The sequence below is a fragment of the Xenopus laevis genome, chromosome 5L (genome assembly GCF_017654675.1).
Source record: "Xenopus laevis strain J_2021 chromosome 5L, Xenopus_laevis_v10.1, whole genome shotgun sequence".
In the NCBI taxonomy this organism is placed as follows: Eukaryota; Metazoa; Chordata; class Amphibia; order Anura; family Pipidae; genus Xenopus; species Xenopus laevis.
The window spans coordinates 164,463,443-164,481,463 of record NC_054379.1 but is presented as its reverse complement, the minus strand read 5'-3'; positions in this window follow the sequence as shown (position 1 = coordinate 164,481,463).

Sequence of the window (18,021 nt, the reverse complement as noted above, 5' to 3'; positions counted from 1 at the left end):
GGGGTACTTTATTTAATATAATACACACGTTTCAATGAGTCATGTGACAGAAATTACATCACTACTCACCGTTTATAACTGATGACATCACAACTCACCGATTATAAGGATATCATTTATAAGATATTCATGGCTTTTGTGTATTATATATTTATATACACGAGGGATGCTGAGCATCTTCTGCAAGGTATGGGGGACCCTCAAAAGCGCTGTAAAGGTTCATATGGTGGTGTTTAATTAAAACAAGATGCCTTTATTACAGCACATGTTGCTGCCTTATGGATCTATACAGGGACCCAAAATCGTTTTAGGGTCCCCCACACCTTGCCGAAGATGATTTCTTTTGTACTGTACCTGTATAATAAAAATGCGCAAGGATTAGGGTTCTCTGTACCCCAAGTTCCTTCATGTGATATGCCTGTAGCCTGGGGTCATGTAGGTCCCCATAGTGCCCCCTGGAAATAAACGGCAGATTCATGATGAGAACGAGAAATGAGAATATAATTATGTTAGAAAGCACAATAAAGGCCTGTATGTATTATGTATGATGTATTATATATATAAATGCACAGAATACAATATACAGTGGGGCTATGAAGCCTGCGAGGGTGGGACGGTAGATTCCTTCTCCGCCTTCAGGAAATACATAAATATTTTCTTGGATAAACAACAAATCCTGGGCTCCGATAACTGAATGTGAAAGAGATACTGTACCGGCCATGCAGGGAAACAGCACAGGACCATTAACCCCTTTTCTTGGAATGGCATTTAAGTTTTTTAAGTCAACACCATCTTTGCATTAGGGTTAATATCAATTATGGGGATCTGCAATAATGTTCTTCTTAGGGCCCCAGCAAACCCCTTATTTTTGGAAGGATGAGTGTAAGGAGTCCCCAGCATGACACGGTGGCCCCAGCAATACACAGGGATTCCCATGACTTGGACATGACAGGGGCACTAGCTCAGTGGCCTAATATATGTTACTTAATAGGAATTACAACATTCCAGAGGGTGACGATTAACACATTTATTAAGGAAAGCAACCCCAACGTGCACCAACAGTTTGGTGGAGCAGGTTCATCTGTGATCTCCCCAAAACTGATGCCACTTGGGGTGCCCATGTGAGGTGACCCCCAGTGATGGGCAGCTTAGCACTGAGCACAGGCACGGGTTAGGAAAGGGTGTTTGTTGGTGCATGGAGGCATGGTGGGACTACCGTTTTCTTCACCATATAATCAAGGGTTAAGAGTTGTAGTCACACAACATCTGGGGACTAGGGTTGCCACCTGTCCGCTTTTGACCCAGACATCCTGGCATTTTGAAGGGCTGTTCGAGTCAAAACTGGCTGCCCGGCTTTCCAAATTAGGAAAACTTGCAGGATTTCCTGAAATTGACGTGGCGATCACACATCACAGTCGGCCCCCATTATCACTCTACATCATGGCCCCGCCTCCCCCAGAGTTTGCCGGGGGCAAAGGTGGCAACCCTACTGGGGACCCAAAGTTAAGACTGAAAAGGTAGGTGCCCTGCAGACCTGGACTGGCAATCAGTGGGTTTTGGCAAATGCCAGACGGGCTGCTGTAAGATGCCATAAACAGTCACTATTAGTGGGCTGGTGGGGGCAATTTGGGCCTCTATTTACTTGAAATGCCAGGGGCTATATTGGATCCAAGTTCAGACCTGGTGCCAGGGGGCAGTGTGGGTGCTGTGCCTTAACCCAGGCTGTGTTTGTATGAGTTGCAGGCCGTGTTTGTATTGGCTGATGGGAGTTGCAGGCCATGTTGGTATTGGCTGATGGGAGTTGCAGGCCGTGTTGGTATTGGCTGATGGGAGTTGCAGGCCATGTTTGTATTGGCTGATGGGAGTTGCAGGCCGTGTTTGTATTGACTGATGGGAGTTGCAGGCCATGTTTGTATTGGCTGATGGGAATTGCAGGCCATGTTTGTATTGGCTGATGGGAGTTGCAGGCCGTGTTTGTATTGGCTGATGGGAGTTGCAGGCCGTGTTGGTATTGACTGATGGGAGTTGCAGGCCATGTTTGTATTGGCTGATGGGAGTTGCAGGCCGTGTTTGTATTGGCTGATGGGAGTTGCAGGCCGTGTTTGTATTGGCTGATGGGAGTTGCAGGCCGTGTTTGTATTTTCTGATGGGAGTTGCAGGCCATGTTGGTATTGGCTGATGGGAGTTGCAGGCCGTGTTTGTATTGGCTGATGGGAGTTGCAGGCCGTGTTGGTATTGGCTGATGGGAGTTGCAGGCCATGTTTGTATTGGCTGATGGGAGTTGCAGGCCGTGTTGGTATTGGCTGATGGGAGTTGCAGGCCGTGTTGGTATTGGCTGATGGGAGTTGCAGGCCGTGTTGGTATTGGCTGATGGAGTTGCAGGCCGTGTTGGTATTGGCTGATGGGAGTTGCAGGCCGTGTTTGTATTGGCTGATGGGAGTTGCAGGCCGTGTTTGTATTGGCTGATGGGAGTTGCAGGCCGTGTTTGTATTTTCTGATGGGAGTTGCAGGCCATGTTGGTATTGGCTGATGGGAGTTGCAGGCCGTGTTTGTATTGGCTGATGGGAGTTGCAGGCCGTGTTGGTATTGGCTGATGGGAGTTGCAGGCCATGTTTGTATTGGCTGATGGGAGTTGCAGGCCATGTTGGTATTGGCTGATGGGAGTTGCAGGCCGTGTTGGTATTGGCTGATGGGAGTTGCAGGCCGTGTTGGTATTGGCTGATGGGAGTTGCAGGCCGTGTTGGTATTGGCTGATGGGAGTTGCAGGCCGTGTTTGTATTGGCTGATGGGAGTTGCAGGCCGTGTTGGTATTGGCTGATGGGAGTTGCAGGCCATGTTTGTATTGGCTGATGGGAGTTGCAGGCCGTGTTGGTATTGGCTGATGGGAGTTGCAGGCCATGTTTGTATTGGCTGATGGGAGTTGCAGGCCGTGTTGGTATTGGCTGATGGGAGTTGCAGGCTGTGTTGGTATTGGCTGATGGGAGTTGCTAGCCATGTTGGTATTGGCTGATGGGAGTTGCAGGCCATGTTTGTATTGGCTGATGGGAGTTGCAGGCCATGTTGGTATTGGCTGATGGGAGTTGCAGGCTGTGTTGGTATTGGCTGATGGGAGTTGCTAGCCATGTTGGTATTGGCTGATGGGAGTTGCAGGCCATGTTTGTATTGGCTGATGGGAGTTGCAGGCCGTGTTGGTATTGGCTGATGGGAGTTGCAGGCCATGTTGGTATTGGCTGATGGGACTTGCAGTGCAGGCACCATGTGGAAGGCCACGTGCAGCTTAAAGGTAACAGTGAATCTGTCACACAGGGAAAATATGTGAGCAATCCCAGATTCCTGAGGTTTCTTAAGGTCCAACCCCCTCCCTCCTCCTCCTGCCTCTGTATTTTCACTTCCATTAAGAGAGAGACATGTTGTACATGCGTGACTGCCCATTCCCCTGCACTCTCGCATCAGCCTATAACCTCCATTGCATTCCCTGAGTCCTGTACCTGGCGCCAGTCTGCTAGTGCAACATTACACCTTTTATTAGATGACCAATAATCTTGCAGTTTCACCTTTGCCTCGGCTGCTATTGTCTCTTGCTGCCACTCAGCTGCATTACAGAGGCTGTAGCCAAACTACAAATCTAATGAGCACACGGCCAGCCTGGCTACTGAGAACTAACCCATTGTTAGTGGCCCCAGCCCGACAGTAAATGTGCTCCCCCATGGGCTCAGCTCCTCCAGGCACATTACTGTACATTAATCCGCTCACTGCCCGTGACTCACGTTACTTATTATAGGCACACGCTAACTACACGCTTCCTTGGGCTTCCGGCTGCATTCTGCCTCTAGAATTGATTTTTTTTGGGGATGGGAATCATATTTTTTAGAAAGAATTACCGTTTATATATATATATATATATTGTCATGGTAACAGCTGCCCAGTCTGTAGATCAGTAACGAGTATTACATTGCCGTGAGGTTTGTTCATAACTAGGGGCTCATATGAAAGATAATAAATATCACCAGTGCAGAAACCCACTGCAGCCAATTAAATGTAAGCTTTTTTATTATTGCATAATCAAAGCTAACTGCTGATTGGTTGGTATTGGTTTAGTACCTTTATCATTATATGACACCTAATGGGACAATAAACTATTTTCAATAGGTGAAACCTGACCCCCCACCCCCACACCTATCCTGCATTTAAAGGGAACGTCAACCCAAAAAATAATATTTTGCCTAATAAAATATAACAAAATTCTAAGTAACTTTACAATATATATTTATTACTATGTTTGTATGTTTTTTAAGATATTCATGAAATTGCTATTGAAAGCAGTGTGTGTTTGTGTGTATTTTTCTTGTCTCTGCACTGGTGGTTACAGACTGTTGATACAATGTAAGTCAAGGCAGCTGATTAAAGGACAAGTAAAGTGTAAAATAGAATAAGGCTAGAAATGCTGTATTTTGTATACTAAACATAAACATGAACTTACTGCACCACAAGCCTAATCAAACAAATGATTTATGCTTTCAAAGTTGGCCACAGGGGGTCACCATCTTGTAACTTTGTTATACATCTTTGCAAGACTAAGACTGTGCACATGCTCAGTGTGGTCTGGGCTGCTTAGGGATCGTCATAAATTATCAAAACAGTCAAATAATATCTGCCAGAAGCCGATACAGCAAGACTGATTTATAATCAGAATATACAGACTGCACTGGGTCCTGTGTTGTCATGTGATCTAATGTGGCTTTTATAGTTTTTGTATTGTTTAAAGGACATGTAAACCCCCCACCCATAAAAATGTAATCAGTGAACAGCCTCTTTGAAATCTTTAGATAACTGCCACTCTGGTTGTTAAAAGGTTAACAGTAAGGATGTATGAGCCCACTCACTTGTGCATAATCCCGCTCACTTGTGCATGATACCACTCACTCCCACTCACTCATGCATAATCCCGCTCACTCATGTATAATCCCACTCACTCATGCATAATCCCACTCACCCCCAACTCACTCATGCATAATCCCGCTCACTCATGCATAATCCCACTCAGTCATGTATAATCCCACTCAATCATGCATAATCCCACTCACTCATGCATAATCCCACTCACTCATGCATAATCCTGCTCACTCATGCATTATCCCACTCACTCATGCATAATCCTGCTCACTCATGCACAATCCCGCTCACGCATGCATAATCCTGCTCACTCGTGCATAATCCCACTAACTCATATACATAATCCCACTCATATGCATAATCCCACTCACTCATGCATAATCCCACTCACTCATGCATAATCCTGCTCACTCATATGCATAATACCACTAATACATGTAATCCCACTCACTCACATACATAATCCCACTCATATGCATAATCCCACTCATACATGTATGAGTGAGTTGGATTACAGGTATGAGTGGGATTATGCATATGAGTAAGTGGGATTGTGAGTATGAGTGGGATTATACATATGAGTGAGTGGGATTATGCATATGATTAAGCATACTTATGAGTACATATACACATGAGTGGGATTACAAGTATGAGTGGAATTATGCATATGAGTGATCTGGATTATGCATGAGTGAGTGGGATTACATGTAGGAATGGGTAGGATTACACATACTTGCTAATAAAGTTACATTACCAAAAAAACGTCTGAGCAAGGTCATCAGGTGTGGCTGAATATACAAATATAAATGATGATGTAGCCGATAGAAAACGGCCGCCTGGTTGAAGCAGATCTTGTATTCAGGAAAACACTACAGTGCGGCTAATGGAGGGGATACAGATACTACCTGACCCAATACAGAGACAATGATGCATTTTGTGTGGGGAATATGTGCCCAATCTAAAGATTTGGTAAGGATTTATAGGGTTTACATGTCCTTTAATACAAACTTTCTCCAACTCTGCAGAACCAGTGGCTGCAGCAAAATAATCCTCCAAATAGAATCCCAGTTTATCTGTTTAAATCTGGCTCCATGATCTTTGTCCCTGCAGCTGGAGTTGGAAACAGTAAAGGGGATGTAAAGGCAAAAATAAAATCCAATACAAATCTCTACACAGTCGCCTACTGCTCTACAGGGAAACAAACAAAGCTGCTTGAGTTCTGCATGGCTGGGAAGTAAGGTGGGGGCTCCCCCTGCTGTTCATAAGTATGATTCCCTGTTTCCCTACAGAGCAGTTAGGGACCGTCTGCCAATTCCTATCCACAGCAGTAAATGAAGGGAGAATTTCACTGCATACAGTCAGGTTTCTTATAAAAATGGTGCACATTTTTTAATTAAAGTATATTGGAGATAGGTTTCTTTTTCATTAAAGAAAGTAAAAATGGGATTTTATTTTTTTGCCTTTCCTTGTCCTTTAACAGACCTGTCTTTGCTTCTGGGAAATAAGACTTTTGCAACATTGTTTAAAAAAAATAACAAATGGGAGTTAAGCAAAGGCTGATTTCAATAGCAATGGTTTTACAAATAACTTTAAAAGCACAGACGATTTTAATAAATGTGTATTGGAAAGTTGCTTAGAATTATGTTTTCTTTATTAGGCAAGTTTTTTTATTTTATGGTTGACTTGCCCTTTAAAGGGATATTATCAGTTAATAGTGCTGCTCCAGCAGAATTCTGCACTGAAATCAGTTTTTCAAAAGAGTAAACTGATTTTTTTATATTCAATTTTGAAATCTGACATGGGGCTAGACATATTGTCAGTTTCCCAGCAGCCCCCAGTCATGTGATTTGTGCTCTGATAAACTTCAGTCACTCTTTACTGCTGTACTGCAAATTTGAGTGATATCACCCCCTCCCTGAATCCTTGTGCTTGGCCATACAGAATCTAAATCTTAATTTGCATATGCAAATTATGGGCAGGGAGGGAAATCACATGACTTTGAGTCACAAAAATACCTTTTCCCCCTACTTTTTCTTTTCCCATCCCTAATTATCATATGCAAATTAGGATTTGGTTCAATATCCTTTGTGAAAGGTTGGCTGAATCCGAAATAGTGGATTTGGTACATCCCTAGAAAAAAATACATATGTACATTACTTTTTAGTTCAGTCCTGATTCCTGGGTGGGTTCAGGAAGAAAATGGGTGGAGTTTTTGTCTAGGCATAGCTGGAGGATAGAAGGCATTGGGAAGGCTTAATGATAGGTCGCACAACCCATAGCCAATCAGAGCTCTGCAATATTCTTAGGGCCACACATATTTTGACGTGCGTCAATTTCGACACCCGCAACAATTTTTATATGCACCCCTATTTTGTCCATTTATTCGCCGTTGGCGAAACGTGGAAATTCGCCCAGTGCATGATAGTAGTGCAAAACACTTTGCTCTGGGTCCAATCGGAGCTGCTCAAGGTCACGGGGTACCCCCCACACACACACTCTATTTGCTCTGATACATGTACCTTTACTGCCTGCCTTGCCTGGGGGCACCCATACAGCACCCATTCCCTCTGTCAACCTAGAGAAATGTCCCACTCAGAGGTTTTAATTAATGGACATCAATAACGAGCCATTCAATGGCATCTGTAGGTCACGTAACATAATATGTATCAGCAGCACAGAAATGAGGGTTCCACTGCAAGATAACCAGCCACTCATTCACACCAATCAGTGTGTTGCACAAGATAAAGGGGAAGTTCCCTTAAAATAAATGAGTATCAGGCAGACGGCACTCATTTAACTTTGTGTTTGTAAAGAAGTAAACTGATATGAGGTTAAGGGTAGAGGCACACAATGCTATTTGGGAGAGATTAGTCACCCAGCGACCAATCGCCTCTTCTTCGGGCGACTAATCTACCAGCAATGCCTGGCTAGAATCTAAATCACCGGCGGGATGACACTCAGAACACTTCGTTTTTCCGAAGTCGCCCAAAGTTGACTCATGAGGAAACTTCGGGCGACTTCGGAAAACAAAGCGCTCCGAGTGCCATCCTGCCGGTGATTTAGATTCTAGCCAGCGGGGAGGCAGTTTGTGGAGATTAATCGCACGAAGAAGAGGCGATTTATTGCCAGGCGACTAATGACCCCGAATCTTCTAGTCTGTCTCTGCCCTAAAGAGTAAGTTGATCAATGTATCTCTGAATGGTGCTTTCCCCTCTTTTAAAAAGGTATATTAAAAAAAAATATATATACACATAGATAGATAGGGTCAGTGACCCTAGCAACCAAGTACAAGGTAATTTCAATGGCAGCTGTAACAGAATAAGATGGAGAGGTTGAGGCATTTTCGTAGTTAGGGGGGGAATACACAGTCACAGAACCAAAGAAATATGGCAGCAATGTTTTCCCAGATCTAGTAACCCATACCAACCAATCAGAGATCTGACCAGTAAATACTATCTACTAGGGATGGGCGAATTTTTGCTCCTTGTTTCGCAGTGGAAATGATGCTGATAGACTTGTATGGCGTTACATTTTTTTGACTCCCATAGACTTTAATGTGCGTCGGCAACATTTTGCCGGCGGCAAATTTGCCGGGGTCAAATTCGCCCAAGCCTACTACCTACTGATTGGTTGCTATGGGTTACTAGTGATGGGTTGCACCTGCGTTACACACCACAAAGGCACTGCTCCTTTAACACAGGAACGTTTGAAAGTTGTGATTGAGATTGAAATAGAGAAATAGTAAAGTATATTTTCAAGAACAGAAGCCTGTCCCATGCTGTAGCACCCAGTGTGATAGAGAACAATGATATGGGATTATTATATATCGCAGAGATACAAAGGAGCAGAATTGCAGGCACATGCTCTCTGTACCAAAGAGCTTACACCCTGACCATGTGCAATGGCTGATGGGAGGGCAGAAGTAGGGTAGGTACGAGGGTCGGAAGCATGTGACAGGCTGCACACACAAAAGCACAAAAGCTTCAACTTTCCCCCCTCCCAACTGACACTCACCTGTAGGTGCTGCACTAGTACTACTGGTACTTACCAATCAGGTGATTAGATCCGCACGGCTGGGGTTCAAATCCTCCATGTGACAGAAGACTTGATGCAATGGGCTCCTGTCTGCGTTGGATCCAATATCCCAGACTGTCTCGTTCCCAATCAGCACTGCTCCCGATTCCAATTTAGGGGGGATCAGATGTGACCCTTTAATTGAGTATCATCTGACGAGTATCAGTAGCATTCCTGGCTCTGCACTTCCATTATTGTATCTGTCAGAATAATCTTTGCACCAATATCTGTCTGTGACCCCCCCTGCCTTTGTTCCAATCTGTTTCCCTAATATTTATCAGCTGCCAGTATCTGTTACACAGCAGTTTTAACTTGCCCCCCTCAACCTGTGCTTTCACCCCCCACGCGCCCAACAGTCTGTGTTTATCTTTAATGCTGTGTCTCCCCTTATGGGTTTGTGTTTCTCAGATCCTCATAGACTTGCCTGCGTCTCCCCTTGTCTGACTGAGAATGTGATGCTCTGACGCCCCCTGCAGGCCCCCCGCGTTACTGTCAGTTGCTTCCATGGATTGAGTCTGGGATATTGTGTCTAGACTCTGTACAATGTGCTGTGTCTGTATATTTGTGGATGCACCACGCAGTTTGTGTCCCCGCAGTCAATGAATCACGTCAGATTTGCATTCCTCATGCCTCTGCTACATTGCTTCAATAGTCAGAACCAAAATCAAAAAAATGTATGTCTTACAGGGAGGGTATTATTGCCTTTTGTCTGTAAACTCAGCAGCTTGCTCTCTCTTTTGTGCATTCTCCTGCTATAGACTCCAAAGGGTGGGATTTAGACCTGCGTTGGCTGCTATCTCTGATGTCTGGAGCCTTTGCAGCAATGCTGTTATACAAGGATTCTACAAGAAGTTTTGCTCTGCTGTTAGTTTTGACTGCATGCGCCACCTAGTGGAAGAATGGAGAATTTGTTAATTTAAATTAGTATTTAATAAACACAAATAGATGTTAATTCCTGTGGATAAAACAAAGGATAGAAGCAGTGCAACCACTTACCTCTATGCAGTAGGCACATCCTTACTCTGTGGGGCACTCCTAGAGGTATCAGGGTATTATCTTTAGTGCAGATCCTATCACTATTGATCAAACCAACAGGACAGGCCTCACTGCATATCCTTTAAAGATCTTGGCCACTACTTTTACTTGACTTGGCTCATCCTCACTTATTGGGCCCCTATCATGAACTGTGCTTTGAGCTTTTCTGCCCTAGGATCTCAGCACCCCTTCAAGGGGATCCAAAAGAAACATCCAATCCACTTCCCTTCATATTCTGTGGGGTGGGGAGGTTACACGGAACACAAGACACACAGACAGGACATTACATAACTAGTGGGATTGCCTTAAACTCTCCCATTTTTCTTACCCCTGGGAAACCCCAGCCTGGGGTATTAATGGAATTAATGGAACATTGGCGTGGCCAGCAGGATCCATTCCTCCTCACTCTGAGCTTCTATACTACTCCCTGGGCTGGACTGATAAACAGAAAAATGAGAAAAATGGACAGGGTGGATATTGACTTAATTATTATTATCATTGTAGCCAGAGGGCAGCAATAGTCAGACTGCCCATGTGTTATAGGCCTTATAATAAACCTGTTCATCATGAATGGTAACTGTGCTCCTGGGGTTGCCACACTCTCGTCACTTGCAGATTTACCTTTGGCTCCTTCATCCCAGTTATAAACCAGTGGTTCCAGTATAGGGATGAAAGTGGGGTGTATGGTGGAACATATCGAGAACGACCCTATTATCCAAAAAAGCAAAGAAAAAATCAGACAGATTACCCTTTGTCACTACATACTCAAGACAATCAGGTAGGGTAAAAAAGATAATATATCGACACTGGCATTTATTACAGATGGACCAGAGGTTAAAACCATGGGTGGCGGAACCTCCAATGATGGCCTATAAAAGATCAAGCAACCTGAGGGACCATCTGGTCCATGCGTTAATTGAACCACAAAAGAGGCAAGGTACTTGGCTGAGTGGGGCTAAGGGAATGTTTAAGTGTGGAAGGTGCGTTAATTGCAATTTTGTGATGCGCACAGATAAATTCTATCACCCGATGACGGGTAGGGAGTATGAAATGACAGACTACATAAATTGTCAGACTGACTATGTCATATATATGGTAAAATGTCCTTGTGGTAAAGTATATGTAGGGGAAACTACCAGGTCCCTCAGTATTAGGATTGGGGAACACAGAAGTGATGTTAGACTTAAGAAACATACATCCCCTTTGGCAAGGCACTTCATGGAAGCAAACCATCAGGTCAGTCAACTGAAGTTTATGGGGATAGAACGAGTAAGAACCCCTACCCGTGGTGGTAATAGGGAAATTCTATTGAAACAGCGTGAATTGAAGTGGATATATAGGTTACAAACCCTATCTCCGAATGGTCTAAATGAGGATAGGGAATTATCACTGTTTTTTTAATGTTACCTTCAATATTGGTAATTGACCTCTGATGGACATTGTGTTAAACAATGAGGCTTTCCTCTTATTAAGAATTTTGATGTGAGTCGTAGGACCTCAGCCTGTGTACCTATATGAGTTTACTATATAGTAATGTTTTTCTGATGTTTTTAATAATTGTTTTTAACCTTATTTATATGTTACTATTTCTACTATCTTCACAGATCATATAAGAAATGAGTGATGGATTATCCATTGAATTTTTGTGTCCTCCTATTAACCTCACCAAAGGTTTTTTTTTTTTTTTAAAAAAAAAACGAAAAAATGAGGAAATATGTTAATGAGCACTGTCACTTTAAATATATTGCACTGACCACGGGTCTGTTTTTATATTGTTTAATATTAGATTGCACAATATGGACTGTTTTATAATATTGATTGTCACTATAATGAACTAATGAAAGATGATTGGTTACTATATGTATTTTTATGAACAAATCTTTTTACATGAATTCCCTACATATGATTGGACACATTGAGACACATGATTATAAGCACATACTAACTTTAGAGGTCATATGACCCAGGTCATCGATTATACACATTGGACACATTGAGACACATGATTATAAGCACACACCCACTTTAGAGGTCATATGACCCAGATCATCGATTGGATACATTGAGACACATGATTATAAGCACATACCCACTTTTGAGGTCATATGACCAACTTTATCGATTTTATTATATGCAATGGTATAAATCAATTAATTCTGCACACAAGCACTTTAGAACATATATTTATATGTTTTATCTATATGATAAATTGGTTTTTTGTTTTGATCTGTGATTAATTAGTAGTATGGTTTATATCCTGTGTTGCTGGATGACATTTGGTTGCTATGTGAACTATCGTGAGTTACCCCATGTTTTGGTTACCTAGCGACAGAGTAAACATGAGCGCATGCTTTCCCTGTAGTGCAGGCAAGTACAATGAATATAGAGAGCCGTGTTGCTAAGCGGATGACTCATCCGCGGAAGTGACATAGGCGGAAGTGACGTCACACACCATGTGGTAATTGAACAGGGTATTTATAGCTCCACACGATAGGGCAAACGTTAGAATCCCCTTGACAAAGGCTTACGCCGAAACGTTGGGGCCATTCTCATACTGGTGGTAGGTGTATCTGCTCCTTGCTGTATAATTGTAATACTTACTGTTTACTGTTATGTAATTGTGGCTATGTTTAAACGTTAGGTATATACCATGTAAGCTTATGTATTGTATTATACAGGCCTACTATTGTGGCTTTGTGTGTATTATTTGCATAAACAAGTAAAACTTTATTTTAAATATACCATACTTGCCTTCTTTTGAGTGTGCATACCTATCTATATATTGTTACGTTGTGGGGTACCCATTGTAGGGGTACCCTTTTGATGTTTGCACCTCTTGCACTGTTTACCTACAGCATTTGCTGAATTGGTGTGCCCTCCACCCATTACTAAATTGTGTATGGTGGAACAGTCAGTTTGGGGTGCTCCCTGTGTAAATTGGGTATCTCTGCATCATGCGGCCATAGCTTAGAAATAAATACTCCCTCATTATAGAGAGACTTGAATAGGCCTCTTTATAAAGGTGGTGATTGTTACAGTTCATGGAGCTCACATATTAGACTTGTCAGCACCATCTGCCATTCCCGTGCAATTTACATTGTTATAGATTATTCATGGCAGCCTCGATTAGTGGAAAGGCAGGACCCCGAAGGTGACCTCTTAGTTAAATTCTTGGCTTTAAACTTTTCCACTGGCTTTTCCCCCCAATGGCTGATGGGTTCCCCCAGCATTAACAATGCACTTGTGTGTTCTGCAGAATAAATGGAAATGTCTCCCTTTCTCTCAGCAACTTCCATACACTGCCCTGTGTATAAACCCTCAGAGGAGCCATTCCCTTCCTGGTCACATTGTGACGCCTGATGTTGAGGTGGAAATGGTTTATTTATAGACTGTCAAACTCTCAATGAGAAAGTAAATACTAAAATTATTATCTAAATCCCTTTACTTGTCTGGCTTTGCAATGGGTTTTCAATTACAGTATTACAGTAATCACATCTACACTCACCCCAAATCTCCCGCTTACTGATGTGCCGGCTGGACCCCTTAGCTCATGACATGGTTACAGATATATAGAAACATTGGGGGTAACAGTCACCCTGCTATAGTTCCAGGGGTACCCAGGGTACAAATAATCACTCACCCCAAATCTCCCCCTAACTGACCTTCAGACTGGGCCCCCTTAGCTCATAACAAGGTCACAGATATATAGAAACATTGGGTAACAGTCACCCTGCTATAGTTCCAGGGGTACCCAGGGTACAAATAATCACTCACCCCAAATCTCCCCCTAACTGACCTTCAGACTGGGCCCCCTTAGCTCATAACAAGGTTACAGATATATAGAAACATTGGGGTGTCACCCTGCTATAGTTCCAGGGGTACCCAGGGCACAAATAAACACTCACCCCAAATCTCCCCCTAACTGACCTTCAGACTGGGCCCCCTTAGCTCATAACAAGGTTACAGATATATAGAAACATTGGGGTAACAGTCACCCTGCTATAGTTCCAGGGGTACCCAGGGTACAAATAATCACTCACCCCAAATCTCCCCCTAACTGACCTTCAGACTGGGCCCCCTTAGCTCATAACAAGGTTACAGATATATAGAAACATTGGGGTGTCACCCTGCTATAGTTCCAGGGGTACCCAGGACACAAATAAACACTCACCCCAAATCTCCCCCTAACTGACCTTCAGGCTGGGCCCCCTTAGCTCATAACAAGGTTACAGATATTTAGAAACATTGGGGTAACAGTCACCCTGCTATAGTTCCAGGGGTACCCAGGGTACAAATAATCACTCACCCCAAATCTCCCCCTAACTGACCTTCAGACTGGGCCCCCTTAGCTCATAACAAGGTTACAGATATATAGAAACATTGGGGTGTCACCCTGCTATAGTTCCAGGGGTACCCAGGGTACAAATAAGCACTGACCCCAAATCTCCCCCTAACTGACCTTCAGACTGGGGAATATGGGGTTACAGAGGGTATTACAGTCCCCCTCTCCCCTGTATGCAGGAGGGATCATTATTTAAAATGGCTAATACAAGATTCCAATGTAAAATGTTAAAGGGACAGGTCTTCACCAAACATATTCTCAAATAGTAAAAATGATTATTTTCTTACTATAGTTTTACTTCCAGTTCTGCCTATTGGGGCTATGAACATAAAGACAAGTTTGACTAGACAGCCTGAGAGACAAAGTTAAAATTGGGGGGATACTTATACAGGTATGGGATTTGTTATCTGGAAAACCATTATCCAGAAAGCTCCGAATTAAGGAAAGGCCGTTTTATCCAAATAGTCCAAATTTTTAAAAACAATTTCCTTTTTCTCAGTGAAAATAAAACAGGACTTACGTGCTGCAGATACCCCCCATTTCTCCATATGTGCCCGAGAATGGATCTGCCATATACAAAGTTGACTCCTACTAAATCTTCCTGTGAATCTCTCATTTACGACCCCAAGGGTGCAGCTGAGGAATGGAAAAGGCCTGCTAATAAACCCAATCTAGTGCTGCTCCTGTGATGAACAAGCAAAGCTGCTGCATGAACTGCCCCACATCCGTGTAACAAGCTCGGCAGACCCTGCGGCTGCTACTGGGGTCAGTGGGATTCTTAATCTGACTTGTCTACAGGCTCAATAAACGCAAAATTGATTTACTCACAGGAAAATGGAAAAAAAAGTTGTGAATGTGGAATTGGCTACACTCCAGTGCAAGGTACTTGTACCCACCCAGGACCAGGGGCATCTTTAATAGTGGTCTGTGTTTTGTGGGGCCTTTGGTGGGACCTATATCCTCCAATCATGGGTGCAGGCCCAGTCCGACCCCAATTACAACTCTCAGGACCTACTGACACCCATCCTCCATTCAGTGGGCACTTGAACAACATCTGGAAACCTTTAGGTTGGGCAACACTGAGGTGCAAAATATGTCCCTTATTGATCATTTAAAAGTGCGGCACCCAGGAGATTGTCATGCCAACGCTCCTTAACTTGCCCATGTTAAAGGGGTTGTTCACCTTTGAGTTAACTTTTAGTATGATCTGGTTGCTAGGATTCAAATAACCCTAGCAACCAGGCATTGATTTGCAGGAGGAAACAGAATGTGAATAGGAGAGGGATGAATAGAAAGATGAGGAATAAAAAGTAGAAATACATTTGTAATAAAGCAATATAAGTGCTGGTGTGTAGCTCCATTTTTTTGACAAAAGTCAAAAATCATAAATTAAGAAAATGAATAGTGAAAAATACAAAATCAAAGAAACAAAAAAATGTTGTCAGTTACCAGGGTAACCCCCAGTCCAAGGGTTTGCCATGATACAGAACATTCAAATGTACTAAGAGGTCATGCAGTAGTTAAGCAGTAGCCAAAGGTGTTTTTTTTATAAAAGTAAAAAAATCTTTATTTGGACATATGTAAGCCTGACGCGTTTCGTGCCTGAGGCGGGCACTTACTCATAACAATACATTTGTAGTCTTACAGAGCATTTGTTTTCTAGATGGGGCCAGTGACCCCCATTTGAAAGAGTCAGAAATTAAAGGGATCCTGTCATCGGAAAACATGTTTTTTTCAAAACTTATCAGTTAATAGTGCTACTCCAGCAGAATTCTGCACTGAAATCCATTTCTCAAAAGAACAAACAGATTTTTTTATATTCAATTTTGAATTCTGACATGGGGCTAGACATATTGTCAATTTCCTAGCTGCCCCTGGTCATGTGACTTGTGCCTGCACCTTAGGAGAGAAATGCTTTCTGGCAGGCTGCTGTTTTTCCTTCTCAATGTAACTGAATGCGTCTCAGTGGGACATGGGTTTTTACTATTGAGTGTTGTTCTTAGATCTACCAGGCAGCTGTTATCTTGTGTTAGGGAGCTGCTATCTGGTTACCTTCCCATTGTTCTTTTGTTTGGCTGCTGGGGGGGAAAAGGGAGGGGGTGATATCACTCCAACTTGCAGTACAGCAGTAAAGTTTATTGAAGTTTATCAGAGCACAAGTCACATGACCAGGGGCAGCTGGGAAATTGACAATATGTCTAGCCCCATGTCAGATTTCAAAATTGAATATAAAAAATTCTGTTTGCTCTTTTGAGAAATGGATTTCAGTGCAGAATTCTGCTGGAGCAGCACTATTACCTGATTCATTTTGAATTTTTTTTTTCCCCATGACAGTATCCCTTTAAGAAACTACATAAAATAAATAGTGAAGACCAACTGACTAGTTGCTTAGAAAATAGCATACTAAACGTTAACTTTAGTGATGTGCGAATTCATTCGCCAGGCGCGAATTCACAGCGAATTCCCCTGATTCGCCGCCGGTGAATAAATTCGCTGACGTCAGAAAAAAATGGATGCCAGCGAATGTGCGCCGACATCCGAAAAAACCAAAGCTGGAATCAAAAACGAGACGCCGGCGCCGTTTCATGAGTTTTTCGCCGTTTTGCGAATTTCGCAGGAAATTTGCAAATTTTTCACTCATCACTAGTTAACTTCAAGGTTTTAGTCCCATGGCCACTTGGGGTGAGTGCTTGCTATTAAGCACAGGTTATTGTACCCCATATAGGCCCTTGTTTCACTTGACTACACCCTTTTTTATAATAACATATTCTATTTGATAACATTTTCTCTACAACTGTTTATACAATTATTGTTAATAATAATTTCCTTTGGTTTTAAACTCTTTGCCTTTGATATGGTCATTTTTGTAATTGAGCGCGTGATACCTTTAAATTTGGCCTACATTTGTCCTGTGTGGTCTTTATTCCTTTTCCCTCCTCCCCCTCCTTTTCTGATTGGTGGCTCAACCTTTAAATAGCGTGTCATGTTTGTAAACGTTTAAGCCTATGATTAAGTGTCCTAGTGACACGAAACGCGTCAGGCAATAAGATGATTGTATGAATAAAATATCTATTTTTCATCTACAAACTTCAGCCTGATCTATACGTGACTTACCAGTGTGCCCGACACCTACATTCACTTTTTGGTTACGGTTTGTCCGCTCCCTTGAGCTGAAGGCCTGGAGCACCTGGGCCACGTCTCTATTTTGGTGAGTGATTCTACACAAATGATTTTGTCTTATGCTTAAAATTTTTGGTCCTGACTGGTATACCCCATATAAACACAGTATAAATAAGGAGCAGCTTAATGAAAGACTGATCTCTTCAGGTCCGCGACCCCTGATCGTAGCCTTGTGTTTGATCTGACATTTCATACCTGGGACTTTTATAACGGTCTGGCCGGGTACATGTGGTTATAATTCTGAGCCCTTCCACATTACTTAATCCTCCTTCTTGATGGAAAATAATTGTCAGCCATTATCTAATTGGAACATGGCTCGAAAGCTCCAGATTATTATTTTATACTTAGACAGTGCTGAGAACATCCGCAGACATTTATAGAATAAACATATCGAATGGAATGGAGGCTTGATACTGACCCACAGGGAGACACAAAGCCCAGGAAGATCTAAGTGGAAAGGTATTTAGGGAAGGGATGAATGCTAAGTCCTTTCATAG